The following is a 21,482-nucleotide window of genomic DNA, read 5'->3' as shown; positions in this document are numbered from 1 at the left end:
TTTTATATTGATATGATTTTAAAATACCCTGTAAACCGCCCTGAGTCCTTCAGGAAAGGGCGGTATATAAATCTAATAAAATCTAAAATCTAAAAAATCTAAATTTTTCAAATAAGGAGGCGTATTTGGTCACAATATGATTTAAGTCTGACTTTGTGAGTTGAACTACTCTAGCTGAAACAGTATTGCTTGCAGTTCAGCAGCCATTTAATGTATTTGGGATTTTCCATAAAATAAACAAATAACAGAGTTCATGTGGTGTATTTTTTCAGGCTTTTCTTTTATTTAATACACAATAAATTTGCCCTTTCATCTATTAATTCACAGAAAAATAAATGGATCCCAATCCTTTTCTTAAGGGTGCAATGTTAATTACAAAATCCACACGCATGTGATGTTCACAGAAGAGTGTTTGTCAAGGGCTCTTTTATGCCAACGGATATGTAAATTGAGGCACAATTTTCCCTTTAAAAGAGCCCCATGGTTTCCCTCTTCAGACAACACCCAGGAACATAAACCTTGTGTATTTCCAGAATCCTCTCCTGTCCCTTTTCCTAGAGCGATCAAAAATGTTACTAAACCTTGTGTCCTTACTAGTAGTCCTCAAAGGTAATGATTTCCACTATATATTTTATTTCCAACTTCTGCTCTTGTATGCAGGAGATCTCATTAAAAAAATCTTCCTTTTAGGTGTCCAGTCTCAAGTCCAATTGGTGGAGTCTGGAGGGGATGTGAGAAGACCTGGAGGGTCCCTCCGTCTCTCCTGCCAAGCCTCAGGATTCACTTTCAGTGACTATCACATGAACTGGGTGAGACAGGCTCCAAGGAAAGGACTGGAATGGGTGTCATTGATAACCTACAATTCTGGTAGTATTTACTACTCAGACAAAGTGAAGGGCCGCTTCACCATCTCCAGGGACAATGCCAAAAGCCAACTGTATCTGCAAATGAACAGCCTCAAAGCTGAAGACACGGCTGTCTATTACTGTGTGAGAGACACACACAGTGAGAGGCAGTGAATCTGAAGCCAAAGAAAAACTTCTCACAAGAGCAATTCTCCAAATTGTGTCAATAACAGATGGTTGAATTTGTCTAATTGGAATGGGAAGCAGTAAACAAATCCCCATGATACTAGGTGGAAGCTGAGAACTGATCTTGGAGTAAGCAGTGTGCCACCTGGTTAGCACTTTATTAGGGGAGATACAGAGATAGTTACTCCCATTGACTTCTGCACTAATAACTAAACATATCTGTCTTCACATCCACTATAATCCATAACAGAGAAACTGTTCAAAACTTATTTCCTATGACAAAAGAAAAGTTAGCTTTTGGATGACTTCGTAAATCTGATCTTTGCCCACCAGGTTTCCGAGCGTTACACCGGCCCCGGGCTAATGGTAGGGGCGGGGGAGTGGCGGTAGTTATTAGGGAGACCTTATGCCCGCGGGAGACCACCGTCCCTCAGATAGTCGGGTGTGAGTCTCTCTTTTTGAGGTTTGGTTCGGGGGCGCAGTTGGGCTTGCTGCTGGTGTACGTTTCGCCTAGTCACACAGCGGCAGCCCTGCCTGAGCTACTCGATGTCCTCTCCGGTTTGGTGATTGAGTTCCCCAAACTTTTAGTTTTGGGTGACTTCAATCTACCATCCCTGGGAGGGTCATCTGAGTTGGCTCGGGAGTTCATGGCTTCCATGACGGCCATGGACCTGACGCAGGTAATTTCTGAACCAACTCATGAGGGAGGCCACACCCTGGACCTAGTTTTTTTATCTGGACGTTGGCTGGATGATCTTGGTGGGGGCTCTCCATTTATCATGCCCCTGTCATGGACGGATCATCACCTCCTGCGGCTGGTCTTCCGTTTTACCACCCCCCGCCGTGGGGATACGGAACCAATTAGATGGTACCGCCCCAGGCGCTTAATGGACCCTGATGGGTTCCAGGCAGTGCTGGGATCCCCACCTGCTTCCGTTGCTCACAACTCGGCGGATGCCTTAGTGGAAGCCTGGGAAAGGGCAGCCACTGAGGCACTGGACCGAGTTGTACCCTTGCGGCCCCTGACCCGGCGCAGATCCCAACGAGCTCCATGGTTCTCCGCGGAGCTCCGGGAGATGAAGCGTCGGAAACGGGGCCTAGAGAGCTGCTGGAGGTCCAGCCGATCCGAATCCGACCGATTGCGGTTAAGAACCTATGTTAGGTCTTATCTCGCTGCGATGAGGGTGGCGAGGTGTAATTACTTCTCCACCCTCATCGCGTCCGCAGATAATCGCCCGGCTGCCCTGTTTAGGGTGACTCGCTCACTTCTTAATCAGGAGGTGAGGGGGGATCCCTTACAGGGTCGTGCCGAGGAGTTTGGTCAGCATCTGTCGGACAAAATCGCTCGGATTCGGACCGGTTTGGACTCCAGCTGGGCAGAGTCTGACGATCAGGACACGGGCGGTCTTGTCAATGTTATCTGGGAGGAGTTTGATTCTGTGACCCCTGATGAAGTGGACAGGATTATGGGGAGGCTGAGCTCCACCACATGTTTATTGGACCCGTGCCCTTCCTGGCTGGTTTATGCAGCTAGGGAGAGGACACGAGGCTGGTTCCAGGCGGTGATATCTGCTTCTTTGAGTGAGGGTAATTTCCCCACCGTCTTGAAGGAGGCGGTGGTGAGACCCCTCCTCAAGAAGCCTGCCTTGGACCCAGCTGTGTTGAACAACTTTCGTCCAGTCTCCAACCTTCGCTTTCTTGCGAAGGTTGTTGAGAGTGTGGTGGCGCACCAGCTCCCTCTGGTCCTGGATGAAGCGGATTATCTGGACCCGTACCAATCGGGTTTCAGGCCCGGGTACAGCACGGAGACGGCATTGGTCGCTCTGGTGAATGATCTCTGGAGGGCTCGGGATAGGGGATGTTCCTCTGTCCTAGTCCTATTAGACCTCTCAGCGGCTTTCGATACCATCGACCATGGTATCCTGCTGCGGCGTCTCAGGGGATTGGGAGTGGGAGGCACAGTTCTTCGGTGGTTCTCCTCCTATCTCCTGGGACGTTCGCAGTCGGTGTTGGCAGGGGGGCAGAGATCGGCCCCTAGGTCTCTCGTTTGTGGAGTTCCTCAGGGGTCGGTTCTCTCGCCTCTCCTGTTCAACATCTACATGAAACCGCTGGGTGAGATCATTCGTGGTTTTGGAGTTGGGTATCATCAATATGCTGATGATACCCAACTTTTTATTTCTACCCCAAACCACCCCAGTGATGCCCTCGCTGTGATGTCCCGTTGCCTGGAGGCGGTTCGGGTCTGGATGGGGAGGAACAGACTTCAACTCAACCCGGACAAGACTGAGTGGCTGTACATTCCGGCATCCCGGGACATTCAAATTGTTCCATCTCTTTCTATGGGGGGTGAGCTGTTACCCCCCGTGGATAGGGCTCGCAACTTGGGAGTCCTCCTAGATTCACGACTTACCTTGGAAGATCATGTAGCAGCTGTGACTAGGGGGGCTTTCGCCCAGGTTCGCCTGGTGCGCCAGTTGCGGCCCTATCTGGACCGGGATGCCCTGTGTACGGTCACTCATGCGCTCGTGACCTCTCGCCTTGACTACTGTAATGCTCTCTACATGGGGCTTCCCTTGAAGACCACTCGGAAGCTCCAACTGGTACAGAATGCGGCCGCGAGAGTTGTCTTGGGAGTTTCCCGGTACTCCCATGTTACACCTTTGCTCCGCGAGCTACATTGGTTACCAGTTGTCTTCCGGGTGAGGTTCAAGGTCTTAGTGACGGTTTTTAAGTCCCTACATGGCATGGGTCCGGAATACCTCGGGGACCACCTGCTGCCGGCGTCAACCCCCCTCCGCCCTGTGCGTTCCCACAGAGAGGGCCTCCTCAGGGTGCCTCCAGTCAGAGAATGCCGGCTGGTGGCCCCCAGGGGGAGGGCCTTCTCTGTGGGCGCCCCGGCCTTATGGAATGAACTGCCGGTGGAGCTCCGGATGGCACCGGATCTCCGCTCCTTCCGGCGCGGGTTAAAGACCCACCTGTTTGAACAAGCTGGCCTGGCCTGATGGGGAGTTAATTTGGGTTTTTAAATATTTGTATATTTTACTGTTTTATCTTGGGCATTAATTTAATTCTATTTTAACTTTTGTAGTTTTGTATTTTTATTATCTGCCCTGTTCACCGCCCTGAGTCCCTAGGGAGAAGGGCGGTATAAAAATTTAATAAAACTAAACTAAACTAAACTAAATGTCTCCCAAACATTCTACTCTCTCTCTCTCTCTCCTGGAACATAAAAAAAAATATTCTTGGAAATTAACTTTTTATATCTTGTCTCTATTATGTTTCTTAAAACAGGCCGTTGTGCACATTTAATCCCCATTATATTGAGCCATTTTGTTTAGCAATGGTGGAATTTTTCAAATCTTTGTTCTCTCCCCTGTCACTGTTGTCAGATATTTAATTGTGTCTGACCCTTAACCACTCTATGGATCAGGACTCTCCATGCCCCTCTGTCTCACATTACCTCCTTCAGAGCCACCATAGAGAGGAGGGGATCAACCTATTTACCAAAGCACCTGAAGGCCAGACAAAGAATAACAGATGGAAATGGATCAAGAAGAGATTCAACCTAGAAATAAGGGGGAACTTTCTGACAGTGAGAACAATCAACCAATGGAACAGAATTTGCCTTCAGATGTTGTTGGTGCTTCATCACTGAAGGCTTTCAAAAAAAGAATGGACTGCCATCTGTCAGAAGTGGTGTAGGGTCTCCTGCTTGGGTGGGTGGTTGAACTCCATAACCTACAAGGTCCCTTTCGACTCTATTTCTATTCTATTCTATTCTATTTATTCTATTCTATTCTATTCTATTCTATTCTATTCTATTCTGTTCTGTTCTGTTCTGTTCTGTTCTGTTCTGTTCTACTCCATTTCATTTTCATTCTGTTATTCTATTCTATTCTATTCTATTCTATTCTATTCTATTCTATTCTATTCTATTCTATTCTATTCTATTCTATTCTATTCTATTCTATTCTATTCTATTCTATTCTATTCTATTCTATTCTATTCTATTCTTATAGTCATCCTGGTCATCCTTTATAGTGTCCAGTCAGAGGGTACTATGGTGGCCCCTTCTTTTTCTGTTAATCATTCCAAGCATGATGGATTTTTTGAGTGAATCAGCTCTCATGACATGATCAAAGTACGACAGCCTCTATTTGGGTATCTTGGCTTCAAGTGATAGTTTTGGTGATGTTTGATCTATTATTATTATTATTATTCTGGCGAAGGTTGTTGAGAGTGTGGTGGCGCATCAGCTCCCTCTGTTCCTGGAGGAAACTGATTATCTGGACCCGTACCAATCGGGCTTCAGGCCCGGACAAAGCACGGAGACGGCATTGGTCGCACTGGTGAATGATCTCTGGAGGGCTAGGGACAGGGGTTGCTCCTCTGTCCTGGTCCTATTAGATCTCTCAGCGGCTTTTGATACCATCGACCATGGTATCCTGCTGCGGCGTCTCAGGGGGTTGGGAGTGGGAGGCACCGTCTTACGGTGGTTCTCCTCCTACCTCCGGGGCCGCTCGCAGTCGGTGTTGACAGGAGGGCAGAGATCCGCCCCGAGGTCTCTCATTTGTGGAGTTCCTCAGGGGTCGGTTCTCTCACCTCTCCTGTTCAACATCTACATGAAGCCGCTGGGCGAGATCATTCGTGGTTTTGGGGTGGGGTATCACCAGTACGCTGATGATACCCAACTTTTTCTTTCCACCCCGAACCAACCCAGTGATGCCCTCTCCGTGATGTCCCGGTGCCTGGAGGCGGTTCAGGTCTGGATGGGGAGAAACAGGCTTCGTCTCAATCCCGCCAAGACTGAGTGGCTGTGCATATCGGCGTCTCGGGTTAACCATGTTATTCCACCTCTAATGATGGGGGGTGAGGTGTTGCCCCCCGTTGATAGGGCTCGCAACTTGGGCTTCCTCCTGGATTCACGGCTCAATTTTGAAGATCACATAGGAGCCGTGACCAGGGGGGCTTTTGCACAGGTTCGCCTGGTGCGCCAGTTGCGTCCCTATCTGGACCGAGACGCCCTACGCACAGTCACTCATGCGCTTGTGACCTCCCGTTTGGACTACTGTAACGCTCTCTACATGGGGCTGCCCTTGAAGACCACTCGGAGGCTTCAACTGGTGCAGAATGCGGCCGCGCGAGTTGTAATGGGGGTTTCCCGATACTCCCATGTAACACCTCTACTCCGCAAGCTGCATTGGCTTCCGGTTGCCCTCCGGGTGAGATTCAAGGTGCTGGTTATCACCTATAAAGCCCTACATGGCCTGGGTCCGGGTTATTTGAGGGAACACCTGCTGCCGGCATCAAACGCCCTTCGCCCAGTGCGCTCCCACAGGGAGGGTCTGCTCAGGGTTCCGCCGGTGAGAGATTGCCGGCGGGTGACACCCAGGGATAGGGCCTTCTCGGTGGGAGCGCCTGCCCTCTGGAACCAGCTGCCGGTGGAGCTGAGGACTGCCCCCGACCTCCGATCTTTCCGCCGGGGCCTGAAGACCTGGCTCTTCGAGCTCTCGGGCCCAGACTGAGGAGGAATTTTTAACTTGGGGTTCTTTTTAACTGACTACAGGGTTAATTTAATATTTTTTAATTTGGTTCTTAATTTTTGTATTTTGGATTTTTAATTCCCTGTAAACCGCCCTGAGTCCTCAGGGAATAGGGCGGTATATAAATATAACTAAATAAATAAATAAATTATTATTATTATTATTGTTGTTGTTGTTGTTATTGTTATTATTATTATTGTTGTTGTTGTTATTGTTATTATTATTATTATTGTTGTTGTTGTTGTTATTATTATTATTATTATTATTATTATTATTATTATTATTATTATTATTATTATTATTATTATTATTAGAAAGAACAGGGGATCAATCTATTCTTCTTAGTACCTGAAGGCAGGACAAGTAGCAACTGATGGAAACTAATCAAGGAGAGAAGCAACCTAGAACTAAGGAGAAATTTCTTGACAGTGAGAACAATCAACCAGAGGAATGACTTGCCTCCAGAAGTTGTGCATGCACCAACACTGGAGGGTTTTAAGAAAAGATTGAACAAGCATTTGTCTGAAATGGTATATGGTTTCCTGCTTGAGCAGGGGCTTGGACTAGAAGACCACCAAGGTCCCTCCCAACTGTTATTCTATTAATACTCAAAGGAAAATAAAAATAAACCATGCATAGTATCCCTTTTCTTAAGAGTGGAACCTTATTTAAAAATCACACATGTAGATCTGTTCAAAGAAATCTCTAAGTAAATGCACTGAGGGACTCTTTTGTCCCAAGCAATATGTAAAGCAGGAGACAATTTCCCCTTTAAAGGAGCTCCATGTTTTCAGGCTACACCCACCAATGCAAAGTTTGTGCATTTCTCTGAATCTTTTCCTATCGATTCCCATCCATTAATCAGAGGGAGGAAAAATGATCCTGGGACTAAACCTGTTGTCCTTAGTAGCAATCCTGAGAGGTCATTCTGTTTTCCACACTCAGCTTCTTCACATTTGAATTCTTGTATACAGGAGAGCTGACTGATTATAAAGCATGAGTCATAAAGCATGAGTCAATATGAACATGTACTTATAATTGTGGCAGAAAAAAAGTTTTCAATTTCTTGGCCAATTTCAATCTCCTTGTACACCTATTCTATTCTATTCTATTCTATTCTATTCTATTCTATTCTATTTTATTCTATTCTATTCTATTCTATTCTATGCCATGCCATGCCATGCCATGCCATTCCATTCCATTCCATTCCATTCCATTCCATTCCATTCCATTCCATTCCATTCCATTCTATTCTATTCCATTCCATTCCATTCCATTCCATTCCATTCCATTCCATTCCATTCCATTCTATTCTATTCTATTCTATTCTATTCTATTCTATTCTATTCTATTCTATTCTATTCTATTCTATTCCATTCCATTCCATTCCATTCCATTCCATTCCATTCCATTCCATTCCATTCTATTCTATTCTATTCTATTCTATTCTATTCTATTCTATTCTATTCTATTCTATTCTATTCTATTCTATTCTATTCTATTCTATTCTATTCTATTCTATTCTATTCTATTCTATTCCATTCCATTCCATTCCATTCCATTCCATTCTATTCTATTCCATTCCATTCCATTCCAGTTCTCTCTCTCTCTCTCTCTCTCTCTCTCTCTCTCTCTCTCTCTTTTTTTTTTTTTTTTCCTGAAACCAAATCACCTTGTAAACAAGGAAGGAGAACTTTGAATGTTTCATTTTCTTACAGCAAAATCTTTGATACCTGGAAAAGAACTTATTAAAGTTCTCCCTAGGCCAGGGGTAGGCAACCTCAGCTCTTTTATGATTCATGGACTTCAAATCCCAGAATTCCTAAGTTGGCTATGCTGACTCAGGAATTCTGGGAGTTGAAGTCCATGAGTCATAAAAGAGCCGAGGTTGCCTACCCCTGCCTTAGACAGTAACCTCTTTCTCTCTGTGTGTGTGTATGTGTGTGTTTCTGTAATGTGCCATGAAAATTATGTTTGCAATGTGTGTGCAACAAAATGTATAGATGAATGCCTTTAGCAGCTCTTTTATCTGAAACAATATGTAAATCAGGGCACAATTTCTCCTTTAAAGTAGCCAGGTGGTTTCCCGTAACACAAAGTTTGAGCTCTTTCCTCAGCCTTTTACTGTCTATTCCCCTCCATTCATTCAAGGAGCAAAAATGACTCTGTGGCCAAAATTGGTCTTCTTACTAGCAGTCCTTCAAGGTATTTACTTCCATCTCTAGAATTTCCTTTAGTTTGCTGTTCTTATATATAGAGATGTCACTGAAATCCATTTCTTTCTAGGTGTCCAGTCACAGGTCCAGTTGGTGGAGTCTGGAGGGGATGTGAGAAGGCCTGGAGGGTCCCTCCGTCTCACCTGCCAAGCCTCTGGATTCACCTTCAGCAGCTCTTACATGCACTGGGTGAGACAGGCTGCAGGGAAAGGACTGGAATGGGTGTCACAGATATATCCACGTTCATCTAGCATTTACTACTCAGACAAAGTTAAAGGACGTTTCACCACCTCGAGGGATGATGCCAAAAGCCAGCTGTATCTGCAAATGAACAGCCTCAAAGCTGAAGACACGGCCGTCTATTACTGTGCTAGAGACACAGTGAGAGGAAGTGAATCCGAAGCTAAACAAAAACCTTCCTTTCTTCAGAGCAGCTCTGCAACCTGATTCTGCCCAAGATCCTGGATCAGCTAATTAAGATTCACCACCAGATTCTTTAGTTCTGATTATCCAGTAAGATACTTTGCAAGAGGAAAAAGAGATCTGCGAACAACTAGAAGCAAACAAATTTATGACAAGTAGCCAGCATGGGCTTGTTAAAAACAGATCATACCAAACCATTCTTATTTCATTCTTTGACAAAGTGACTAAACCTGTAGACCAGTGAAATACTGTGGACGAGGTACACTTAGATTTCACTAAGCCATTTGATAAAGTAGACCACAACCTACTCCTTGGTAAGCTAGAAAAAGGTGGAATAGACAACATCACCACCAGATTGATCTGTAGCTGGCTGACAAACTGTACTCAACGAGTAGACCTCAATGGCACTACATCCACATGGAGAGAAGTAAGCAGTGGGGTACCACAAGGTTCCATCTTAGTCTCAATACTCTTCAATTTCTTCATAAATGATTTAGATGAAGGAATTAAAGATGAACTTTGCAGATGACACCAAACTGACAGGAGTAGCTAACACCCCAGAAGACATCTCAGGACCCAGAAAGATCTTCACAAACTTGAACAATGGGCCCTATCCAACAAAATGATTTTCAGTGTAGAGAAACACAAAGTTTTACATTTAAGCAGGGAAAAAAAATCAAAGGTACAAGTACAGACTGGGTGAGACCAGGCTCAAAAACAGTAACTGTGAGAGGGACCTTGGAGTCCTAGTGGATGATCACTTGACTATGAGCCAACAGTTTTCAGCAGCAACCAAAAAAGCTAACACAATCCTGGGTTGTATAAACAGAGGCATAGAATCAAGATCACATGAAGTATTAGTAGTACCACTTTATCAAACCCTAGTAAGACCACACTTGGAATACTGCAGCCAATTTTGGTGACCATACCACAAAAAAAGATGTCGAGAGTTTGGGAAAAAAATCAGACAACAGCAACTAAGATGATCAAAGGCCTGGAGACTAAAACATACAAAGAACACCTGCAGGACTTGGGTTTGGCTAGTCTGAAGAAAAGAAGAAATAGGTGAGACATGATAGCAATATTCCAGTATTTGAGGGGCTGCCACAAAGAAGAGGGGGTCACACTATTCACCATAGCACCAGAGGAAAGGTCAAGAAACAATGGTTGGAAACTAACCAAAGACAGAAGCAACCTGGAATCAAGGAGAAACTTCCTGACAGTGAGGACAATTAACCAGTGGAATAGCTTGCCTCTAGAAATCGTGGGCACTTCATCACTGGAGCTTTTTAAGAAGAGACTAGACAGTCCTTGTCTGAGATGGTATAGGTTCTCCTGCTTTAGCAGTGGGCTAGACTAGAAGATCTGAAAGGTCACTTTCTATTCTATTCTATTCTATTCTATTCTATTCTATTCTATTCTATTCTATTCTATTCTATTCTATTCTATTCTATTCTATTCTATTCTATTCTATTCCATTTCATATTCTATTCTATTCTATTCTATTCTATTCTATTCTATTCTATTCTATTCTATTCTATTCTATTCTATTCTATTCTATTCTATTCTATTCTATTCTATTCTATTCCATGACAATGAAAATTGAGGAAAAATGGCTTCAAAATTCCAGTTTTACCTTCCCTCTTGGCAAGGTGATCTGACTTCTCGAGAAAAAAAATGGATTTTTTTCTTTTACTATCATGGCACAAATCTGGAAATGAAACTTCAAAATAATCTTTCTAAATATCCAAACTGCCATTCACATATTGAGGAAACATCTGGACCTAAAGAATCACCTCAAAAAATTGGTAAGATGTGTCCTCTCCTCAATTTTGACACTGGAGGGCAATGTTGACACACAAAACCCCACAGCCTAAGGATGAGGGTAGGGTAGGAAATAAGTCAATTCAAAACAGATATTGTTTAATTTTGGATGAGTGATAATTGGTTATTATTTCTGTAACTGTTTCCTGAAAATCTCTCAAGAAAATTCCACATCTCAGGAAGCTACAATCCTCCCTGTGAAGCAGATATTTTTAAATAATAGGATGTGCATCATTTCTGGTTTTGTCATCAGAAAAACTGTCAAGATAGTTCAAATCTTTGATGGAAATGAAAAAAAAAGTAAAGGGGTGTTTTACCAGGTTTGGTGAACATGCAAAAAAGCTAAAAAATTGACATTAGATATGCATATTAATCCAGAACATTTTGAGGATAAAACTATAATTGAAAGCAGAGAGTTTTCTCTTTGGACTAATACATAAGCAACTAGAAAAATAATAATATAGCTTTGATTTTATATGTGATAACTGCAGGGAGACTATTACATGCTCACAAATGGAAAGACTCAACACCACCCACAATGGAGTGATAGAAAGTGAAGATAATGGAATCTTCAAATTAAACTAAAATTCTGTGTTAGAAAATTCTTTATAAACTTTGCATGAAACAGAAAAACATACAGTCGCAATTTGCGGTTTTGATGACTGGAAAAAAATGGATAATAGAAAAACATGAGCTCTTTTTTGCAATCACAGTTAATATTATACTGTAAATGTGCTTATATGTGCTGCAAAAGAAATACCAAGATTCCTTTTTTCTGTTTCTTTTCAGTCTCATTCTGAACTTTAAATTTTCCCTCCCTCCCTCCTTCCCTCCTTCTTCCCTCCCTCCCTTCCTCCTCCTTTCTCCATCCATCCATCCATCCATCCATCCATCCATCCATCCATCCATCCATCCATCCTTTCAAAAATTGGTTTATTATTATTTGAGGGAACATATGCTGCCAGCATCAAGTTCCCTTCGTCCAGTGTGCTCGCACAGGGAGGGTCTTCTCAGGGTGCCGCCAGTAAAAGATTGCCGGCGGATAACACCCAGGGGGAGGGCCTTCTCTGTGGGTGCACCTGCCTTCTGGAACCAGCTGCCCGTGGAGCTCAGGACTGCCCCTGACCTGCGTTCATTCCGCCGGGACCTGAAGACTTGGCTCTTTGAGCTCTCTGGCCCAGGCTGAGAATTTTAACTGGGGTTTTATTTTCAGGGATAATTTAATCTTTTTAATTGTCTTTTAACTTTTGTATTTTGTATTGGTGTGATTTTAAAATGCCCTGTAAACCTCCCTGAGTCCTTCGGGAAAGGGCGGTATATAAATCTAATAAAATAAAATAAAATAAAATAAAATAAAATAAAATAAAATTATAGTCTACACTATGTGTTTCTGGTGACATTTTTTATTACAGTTATTATTATTATTATTGTTGTTGTTATAAAACTTTTATTCATAAAACATGAAACTCAGTGAACTAAACACTCAAATTAACTGGCACTAATGGTTGACACGGGTTGCTGCATCCTAGGTATCAACCAGGTATCTCCTTAAAATGTAAAATGTTCTGAGTTGCTGGAGTTATTGCAGGAAGCTGCAATTTCTTGATGCAGTTTGCAAAGATTTTGGACATAGTTCCCAGTGCCCCAATGACAATGGGTATCACTGTTACATGTTTCATCCATAATCGCTCAGTTTTGATGGCCAGGTCGCGGTGTTTCGTAATTTTTTCCAGTTCTTTTTCTTCGACTCTGGCATCTCGTGGTACAGCGATATCAATCAACTGTATGCTTCAGTTCTCTATGATTGCGATATCTGGCGTGTTGTGTTTCAAATGGCGATCTGTCTGTATTTGGAAGTCCCACAAGATCTTCACCCTCTCATTCTCGACAACTATTTCCACTCTATGTTCCCACGACTTTTCAGATACAGGCAAGTCATATTTTTTACACAATGCCCAGTGGATTAGTTTAGCAACTCAGTCATGTCTAGTTTTGTAATCAGTTTGCGCAATTTTTCTGCACTCACATATTAACTGTGAAACAGTTTCAACTTGGTCCTTGCAATATCGGCAATTTGGATTCTTGTTGTTGTTGTTATTGTTGTTGTTCTTCTTCTTATTGTTATTGTTATTATTATTTCAGTTTTTATGGTTGTCCATCTTGCCGAATCAACTTTGGGCAAGTAACACTGCATAAAGTAGCATCCAATACAAAAAAAAAAAGATCTTGGTCTGGATTCAGCTCTTTGGGGTTTCTTCAGAAGGTCATTTTAAAGGGAAAAAAATGTATAGAACCTTTCTTGAACTTAGATGTGCTAAACTAAGCCAGACATTCTGAGATGAAAGGAATCTCAGATGCACTTGCCCTGAATGTACCACCACTTTTTTGATTTTTAGTTATATGATTTAGTTATATCCTTCTTAACTCACAGTATTGTAGCTTTTCCCAGCACCTCTGGCAGTTTAACAGCAATGAAGATACAATCATCAGGGGCTTAGCTACTTTGCTTTTCCACACACTTCCTTCTTAACTCACAATATTTGAAACTGGGTATTTTTAAAAAAGTTTAAATTTATTTAAAGGTAGAAATGGGATTGATGTCCTACAGATTAGAGTAGAATAACAGAGTTGGAAGGGACCTGGGAGGTTTTCTAGTCCAACCCCCTTCTCAGGCAGGAAACCATATACCATTTCAGACAAATGGTTGTCCAATTCTTCTTGAAAAATTCCAGCGTTGGAGTGTTCACAACTTCTGGAGGCAAGTTGTTCCATTCATTAATTGTTCTAACTGTCAACGAGTTTCTCCTTAGTTCTAGGTTGCTTTTCTCCTTGACTAGTTTCTATCCATAGCTTCTTGTCCTGCCTTCAGGTGGTTTGGAGAATAGATTGACTTACTCTTCTCTGCTGCTTCCTGTCTGATAGAAAGCGTATGAACCACTTAAAAGGTGTAGTCAGGCATGGCTTGCTGATTTATTTTAGTGAGAAGAATATCTGTAATAATGTTATTGAATGCCGAACTGAAATCTACAAAAAGGACCCATGCATAGGTCTTTGGAGATTCAAGATAATAAGCAAAGAACATCCCACAGGCTGAATCCATTTCTCTTTCCTGTGATTTCTCTAGTCAGATCTAACTTATAAGTTGTCCGTTATCTCTTGGTCTATACTTCATTCTTTTGGTATTTGTTTTTTAAAAAAGGCATATTAAAGGAGGAAAAATGTAAACTCTTTTCTAAACTTAGATGTGCTGTTCTTCTCATGTTCTGTCTCCCATGTGTCTCTTTCAAAATTTCTTAGTGCAGGTTCATCATCTTGAATCAAGTTCAGAAGTGGTGATATAGTCCAAGTCTTTCTTTTAATTGTTGTTGTTTTAACCATTTAGTCATGTGCAACTCTTGGTGACTTTATAGGCTAGTGCAGTTTAATTTATTCTGCAATGGTTTTAATTACTCTAAAGAAAGGGCTGTTTTCACTTTTCTTAAAACTGAAAAGTTATGTGGAAATCAACACTGTAGCCAATTGTGCAAGGAAACTATAAGGTGAATGCACTGAGCAACTCTTTTATCTCAACCAATATGTAAATCGAGTCAACAATGCCCCATTAAAGGAGCCAGTTGGTTTTCCTGTTAAGGCTACACCCATCAAAACAAAGTTGCATATTTTCCTGAATTTTATCCTATCAGCTCCTCTCAATTCATTACAGGGTGCAAATATGATTCTCTGGCTAAACATGGTGTCCCTCCTAGCATTCCTCACAGGTAATTGTTTCCTGTCTAATTTTTCAGATTCTTTCCATTTCAATTCTTGTATCCAGGAGAGTTTATTGATACACCTTTCTTTTTAGGTGTCAGATCTCAGGTCCAGTTGGTGGAGTCTGGAGGGGATGTGAGAAGACCTGGAGGGTCCCTCCGTCTCTCCTGCCAAGCATCAGGATTCACCTTCAGCACCTATTGGATGGAGTGGTTGAGACAGGCTCCTGGGAAAGGCCTGGAGTGGGTGGCAGAGATACGTACATCCTCATCTCCAATATACTACTCGGACAAAGTCAAGGGACGCTTCACCATCTCCAGGGATGATTCCCGCAGCCAGCTGTATTTGCAAATGAACAATCTGAAATCGGAGGACACGGCAGTTTATTACTGTGCGAGACACACAGTGAGAGGAAGTGAATATTATGCCAAGCAAGAACCTTCTCGTCAGAGCAGCTGAACAAATTGAGTTCCTTACAGAAAGCTAAATTTGTGTAATTGCAGCAGCCAATAAATCTCCATGATGGCAAGTGGAAGGGCAAACAAACAAAATGAAGGGATTTTATTACCATGCTCACCTAAAATGGAAAACACAGAAAACCTCATAAATACAAATGCAGTCCCAGATCCTTGATTAGCCAATGAAGACTGATCGATCACCTTTTAGTGCAGGGGTTTTTAAACTTGGCCCTTTTATGACTTGTGGACTTCAACTCCCAGAATTCTTCAGCCAGGCATGCTGGCTGAGGAATTCTGGGAGTTGATATCCACAAGTCATAAAAGGGTCAAGTTTAAAAAACCCTGTGTTAGTGGGATGCTGAGGACTCTTTCCTTCTATTCATCTAAATAGTTTGCTGGAAGAAAATTTAAGATGATGAACATTGTTTGAAAATTCCAGTTTCATCTTCCCTATTTACAAGGTGATCTATCTTCAGGGGGGGAAATATAATAATGTGGATTGGAGTATTGTCCTTTAGTATCATGGCAGAATTCTGGAAATGAAACTATAGGGTGAAACTTCTAAACATCAAAACTGCCATTTCTCCTACTGGGGAAACACCTGCACCAAAAGAATCTCCTTGGAGAACTAGGAACATGCTTCACCTCCTCATTTTTGACACTGGGGGGCAATGGTGTTACATGAAATTCCAATGTCTGGGCACCTGATGGGGGTTGGGAAGGGAACAGAGCAAATATGTATATTTTTATATGCTCAGCGTTACAACATATCACATTGAGCAGCTGTGTTTTTAAAAATGTAGAACATTTTTTTTTTATTTTACTTTTATAAATAAAAGAGCCTTGGTGGAGCAGTGGGCTAATGCCTCCTTAAGTAACACCAGCTGCCTGCAATTATTGCAGGTTCGCATCCCACCAGGGTCAAGGTTGACTCAGCCTTCCATCCTTCCGAGGTAGGTAAAATGAGGACCCAGATTGTTGGGGGCAATAAGCTGACTTTGTAATAATGCCACGTGGGGTGGGGGGGCGAAAGCCCTAACAAGCAGGCATATACATAGAATGAAGGCTATTGCTAAGCACATTGAGTTGTGCTTTAGATTGTAAGCCGCCCTGAGTCTTCGGAAAAGGGCGGGATATAAATGGGATTAAAATAAATAAATAAAAAATAAAATAAAAATAAAATAAAATAAAATATAGACATTTCTATTACAATTGCTATTACTATAATTCTTGCCATTATCCTTGTTGTTGTTGTTGTTGTTGCTCAACGTGTATGGCTGCCCATCTTGGCAAATCAACTCTGAGCAACTAACTACTGATGAAAACACAAAATAACAAAATAGGAACCAGAACGAATATTTGTACAACTGCCAAATTAAAACCCAATTTAATAAGCAGAGAACATCCTACAGGTTGAAATCAGTCATTTTTTCCCTGAGATTTCTCTGGCTGAGGCCTAACTTAAAGTTGTGCCTTCTGTCTTCATCTATGCACCTTTCTTTTGTTTGTTTGTTTTCCAAAAATACATATTAAAGGGGGAAATGTAAACTCTTTTCTAACCTTAGATGAGCTGTTCTTCTGGTGTTCTGTCTCTAACATGTCTCTTTCAAAAATTCTTGGTGCAAGTTCATAATCTGTAATCTTGAATCACTTTCCAGAAGTGGTGACGTGTTCCAAGTCTTTGTTTTAATTGTTGTTGTTTTAACCGTTTAGTCATGTGCAACTCTTGGCGACTCAATCGGATAGTGCAATTTACTTTATTTTGCAGTTCTTTTAATTATTTTTATGTAAAGGTTGCTTTCACTTTTCTTAAAACTTAAAAAATACGTGGAAATCAACACTGTAGCCAATTGTGGAAGAAACTATAAGGTGAATGCACTGAGGAACTCTTTTATCTCAACCAATATGTAAATCGAGTCGCCATTGCCCCATTAAAGGAGCCAGTTGGTTTTCCTTTTAAGGCTACACCCAACAACACAAAGTAGTGCATTTTCCTGAATTCTATCCCATCAGCTCCTCTCAATTCATTACAGGGTGAAAATATGATTCTGTTTCTAAACATAGTGTCCCTACTTGCATTGGTCAAAGGTAATTTTTTCCTGTCTATTTATTCAGGTTCTTTCCATTTTAATTCTTGTATCCAGGAGAGTTTATTGATACACCTTTCTTTTTAGGTGTCAGATCTCAGGTCCAGTTTGTGGAGTCTGGAGGGGATGTGAGAAGACCTGGAGGGTCCCTCCGTCTCTCCTGCCAAGCCTCTGGATTCACCTTCAGCAGCTATTACATGGGCTGGGTGAGACAGGCTCCTGGGAAAGGACTGGAGTGGGTTGCAAGGATAGGTACATCCTCATCTCCAATAAGGTACTCGGACAATGTCAAGGGACGCTTCACCATCTCCAGGGATGATGCCAAAAGCCAGCTGCATTTGCAAATGAACAGTCTGAAATCAGAGGACACAGCAGTTTATTATTGTGCTAGAGACACAATGAGAGGAAGTGAATGTGACGCCAAGCAAGAACCTTCTCATCAGAGCAGCTGTACAAATTGAGTTCCTTACAAAAAGCCAAATTTGTGTAATTGGAGCAGCCAATAAATCTCCATGATGGCAAGTGGAAATGTAGGACTTATCTTAGGACATGTAGTGTCAAACCTGGTTAACTGTTTGGTAGGGAGAAAAGAAACAATCTGCAATCAGTAACAACAACAACAACAACAACAACAACAACAACAACAACAACAACAACATAATAATAATAATAATAATAATAATAATAATAATAATAATAATAATAATAATAATAATATTGGAAGGAACCTCGGAGGTCATCCAATCCAATGCCCTTCTCAGGCAGGAAACCCTGGCCTATACCATTTCAGACAATTGGCTGTCCAGTCTCTTCTTAAAAACCTCCAGTGTTGGAGCATTCACCACTTCTGGAGACAGGTTGTTCCACTGGTTAATTGTTCTGACTGTCAGAAAATTTCTCCTTAGTTCTAGGTTGCTTCTCTCCTTGACTAGTTTCCATCCGTTGCTTCTTGTCCTGCCTTCAGGTGCTTTGGATAATAGCTTGACTCCCTCTTCTTTAGGGCAGCCCCTGAGATACTGGAACCCTGCAATCATGTCCCCCCTCATCCTTCTCTTCGTTAAACTGGACATACCCAATTCCATCAACTGTTCCTTATATGTTTTAGCCTCCAGTCCCCCAATTATCTTTGTTGCTCTTCTCTGTACTCTTTCTAGAGTCTCGACATCTTTTTTACATCATGGTGACCAAAACTGGATGCAGTATTCCAGGTGTGGCCTTACCAAGGCATTGTAAGGTGGTATTAGTACTTCACGTGATCTTGATTCTATCCCTCTGTTAATGCTGCCCAACACTGTTTTGTTTTTTGTTTTTTTGGCAGCTGCACCACACTGCTAGCTCATATTTAAGTGATTGTCCACTAGGAGTTCATGATCCCTCTCACATTGAACAAGGTGCCACCTATACTATACCTGTGCATTTGGTTTTTCTTGCCCAAATGTAGAGACTTACTTTTTTCATCACTGAATTTCATTTTGTTAGATACCACCCTGTGTTCAAGTCTGTCCAGATCCTCCTGTACCTTAAGCCTGTCTTCTGGCGTGTTGGCTATTCCTGCCAGCTTGGTGTCATCTGCAGATTTGATGAGTTCCCCATCTATCCCCTCGTCCAAATCATTGATGAAGATGTTGAAGAGCACTGGGCTCAGAACAGAGCCCTGGGGCACCCCACTACACACTTCTCTCCATGTAGATGCAGTTCCACTGAGGACCACATGCTGAGTATAGCCAGTCAGCCAGCTATGAATCCATCTGGTGGTGATGCTGTCTAACCCACATTTTTCTGTCTAATCAAGTAGTAGGTTGTGATCTACTTTATCAAATGTCTTACTGAAGTCCAAGTAAATTATATCTACAGCATTCCTCTGGTCCACTAACTTTGTCACTTGGTCAAAGAATGGAATAAGATTTGTCTGGCATGATCTGTTTTTGACAAACCCATGTAGGCTTTTAGTAATGACTTTGTTTGCATCTAGGTAATCACTGATTCATTGTTTGATTATCTTTTCCAGAATCTTCCCAGGCATTAAGGTCAGACTGATTGGTCTGTGATTTCCTGGATCCATTTTTTTTCCTTTTTGAAGATGGGAACTACATCAGCTCTCTTCCAGTCCTCTGGTAGTTCCCCAGTGCTCCAGGATCTTTCAAAAATATAGTTCAGTGGCTCTGAGATCACCTCTGCCAATTCCTTGAGAATTCTGGGGTGTAATCCATCTGGTCCTGGTGATTTGAACTTGTCTAGGCTGGACAGGTGCTCACTTACCATTTTCTTGCCTATCTTAACTTGTGTTTCCATTCTGTTTTTTATGGCACTGTTTTTGATAGGTTGGACTGTTTTTTTCCCCTTTGTGTAAAGACAGATGCAAAAAAAATTAAATAGCTTTGTTTTCTACCTGTTATTTGTCACCTTCTTGCCACTTTCCCCCTCTAATGGACCAATCAATTCCTTAACTTTTTTCTTGTTTTTTACATGTTGAAAGAAGCTTTTTTGCTGTTATTTTTGACTTTGGTCACAAGCCTTAGTTCATTTTGAGCCTTAGCTTCCCTCAGTTCATCTTTGCAGGCTCAGGCTATTTGCCGATATTGTGCCTTAGTTATGTGTCCCTCTTTCCACTTTTTATACTTCTCCTTTTTATATTTCAGTTTATACGAGAGCTCTTTATGCAGCCATGCTGGTGTCTTTTGAAAGCTGTTATTTTTCTTCTTTGTTGGTATTGTACTAGCCTTGGCCTTTATCATCTCACTTTTCAAAATTTCCCAAGCTTCTTGAGTTGTTTTCCCCTTAAGGATTCTCATCCATGGAATCCTTCCCAAGCTCTCTCTAAGTTTGTTGAAATTAGCACTTTTAAAGTCGAAGACTCTAGTTTGACTGTCTTCTATTTCTTGTGCTTCCAGAATGTTGAATTCCAATATTGCATGATCACTTCCCCCAAGGTTCCTGTGGATTCAACACCTTCTATCATTTTATCTCTGTTAGTGAGGATTAGATCCAATATGGCTAATCCCCTAGTTCCCTTCTCTACTTTTGGGAGACAAAGTTGTCTGCTAGGTTTGTCAGGAATCTGTTTGATCTTCCACTTGGTGAAGAGTTTGTCTCCCATTTGATGTCAGGGTAATTAAAGTCCCCCATTACTATAGTGATGTGCTTCCTACATACCTTAGTTAGCTGACTAGCAAAAAGTTCATCTCCTGCTCAGGCAGGAAACCCTATACCATTTAAGACAAATGATTGTCCAACTCCTCTTGAAAAATTCCAGTGTTGGAACATTCACAACTTCAGAAGGCAAGTTGTTAACTGATTAATTGTTCTAACTGTCAACTAGTTTCTCCTTAGTTCTAGGTTGCTTTTCTCCTTGACTAGTTTCTATCCATTGCTTCTTGTCCTGCCTTCAGGTGGTTTGGAGAATAGCGTGACTTACTCTTGCCTGCTGCTTCCTGTCTGATAGAAAGCTTATGAACCACTTAAAAGGTGTAGTCAGGCATGGCTAGCTGATTTAGTTTAGTGAGAAGAATATCTGCAATAATGTTATTGAATGCCGAACTGAAATCTACAAAAAGGACCCATGCATAGGTCTTTAGCGATTCAAGATAATAAGCAAAGAACATCTCACAGGCTGAATCCATTCCTTTTTCCTGTGATTTCTCTGGTCAAATCTAACTTATAAGTTGTGTATTATGTCTTGATCTATAATTCATTCTTTTGGTATTTTTTTAAAAGGCATATTAAAGGAGGAAAAATATAAAATCTTTTCTAAACTTACTGTAGAAGTGCTGTTCTTCTCATGTTCTGTCTCTAACGTGTCTCTTTCAAAATTTCTTAGTGCAGGTTCATCACCCTGAATCAAGTTCAGAAGTGGCGACATTGTCCAAGTCTTTCTTTCAATTGTTGTTGTTTTAACCATTTAGTCCTGTGCAACTCTTGGAGACTTTATAGGCTAGTGCAGTTTAGTTTATTCTGCAATGGTTTTAATTACTCTAATGTAAAGGCTGCTTTCACTTTTCTTAAAACTGAAAAGTAATGTGGAAATCAACACTGTAGCCAATTGTGGAAGAAACTATAAGGTGAATGCACTGAGAAACTCTTTTATCTCAACCAATATGTAAATCGACTCAACAATGCCCCATTAAAGGAGCCAGTTGGTTTTCCTGTTAAG

General features: G+C 41.8%; 1 protein-coding gene across 1 annotated transcript in view; it reads right to left on the bottom strand.

Moving 5' to 3' along the window:
- The window catches only part of LOC310649938 (vomeronasal type-2 receptor 26-like), a gene marked incomplete at both ends in the record, with an annotated part of 482,094 nt that overhangs the window by 208,460 nt on the left and 252,152 nt on the right, over nucleotides 1-21,482 (bottom strand). The gene's annotated exons all lie outside the window — the stretch shown is intronic.

This window comes from Vipera ursinii (genome assembly GCF_947247035.1).
Source record: "Vipera ursinii genome assembly, chromosome: Z".
In the NCBI taxonomy this organism is placed as follows: Eukaryota; Metazoa; Chordata; class Lepidosauria; order Squamata; family Viperidae; genus Vipera; species Vipera ursinii.
Note: the sequence above shows the minus strand (reverse complement) of the source record. Positions and strands in the feature narration are given on the sequence as shown.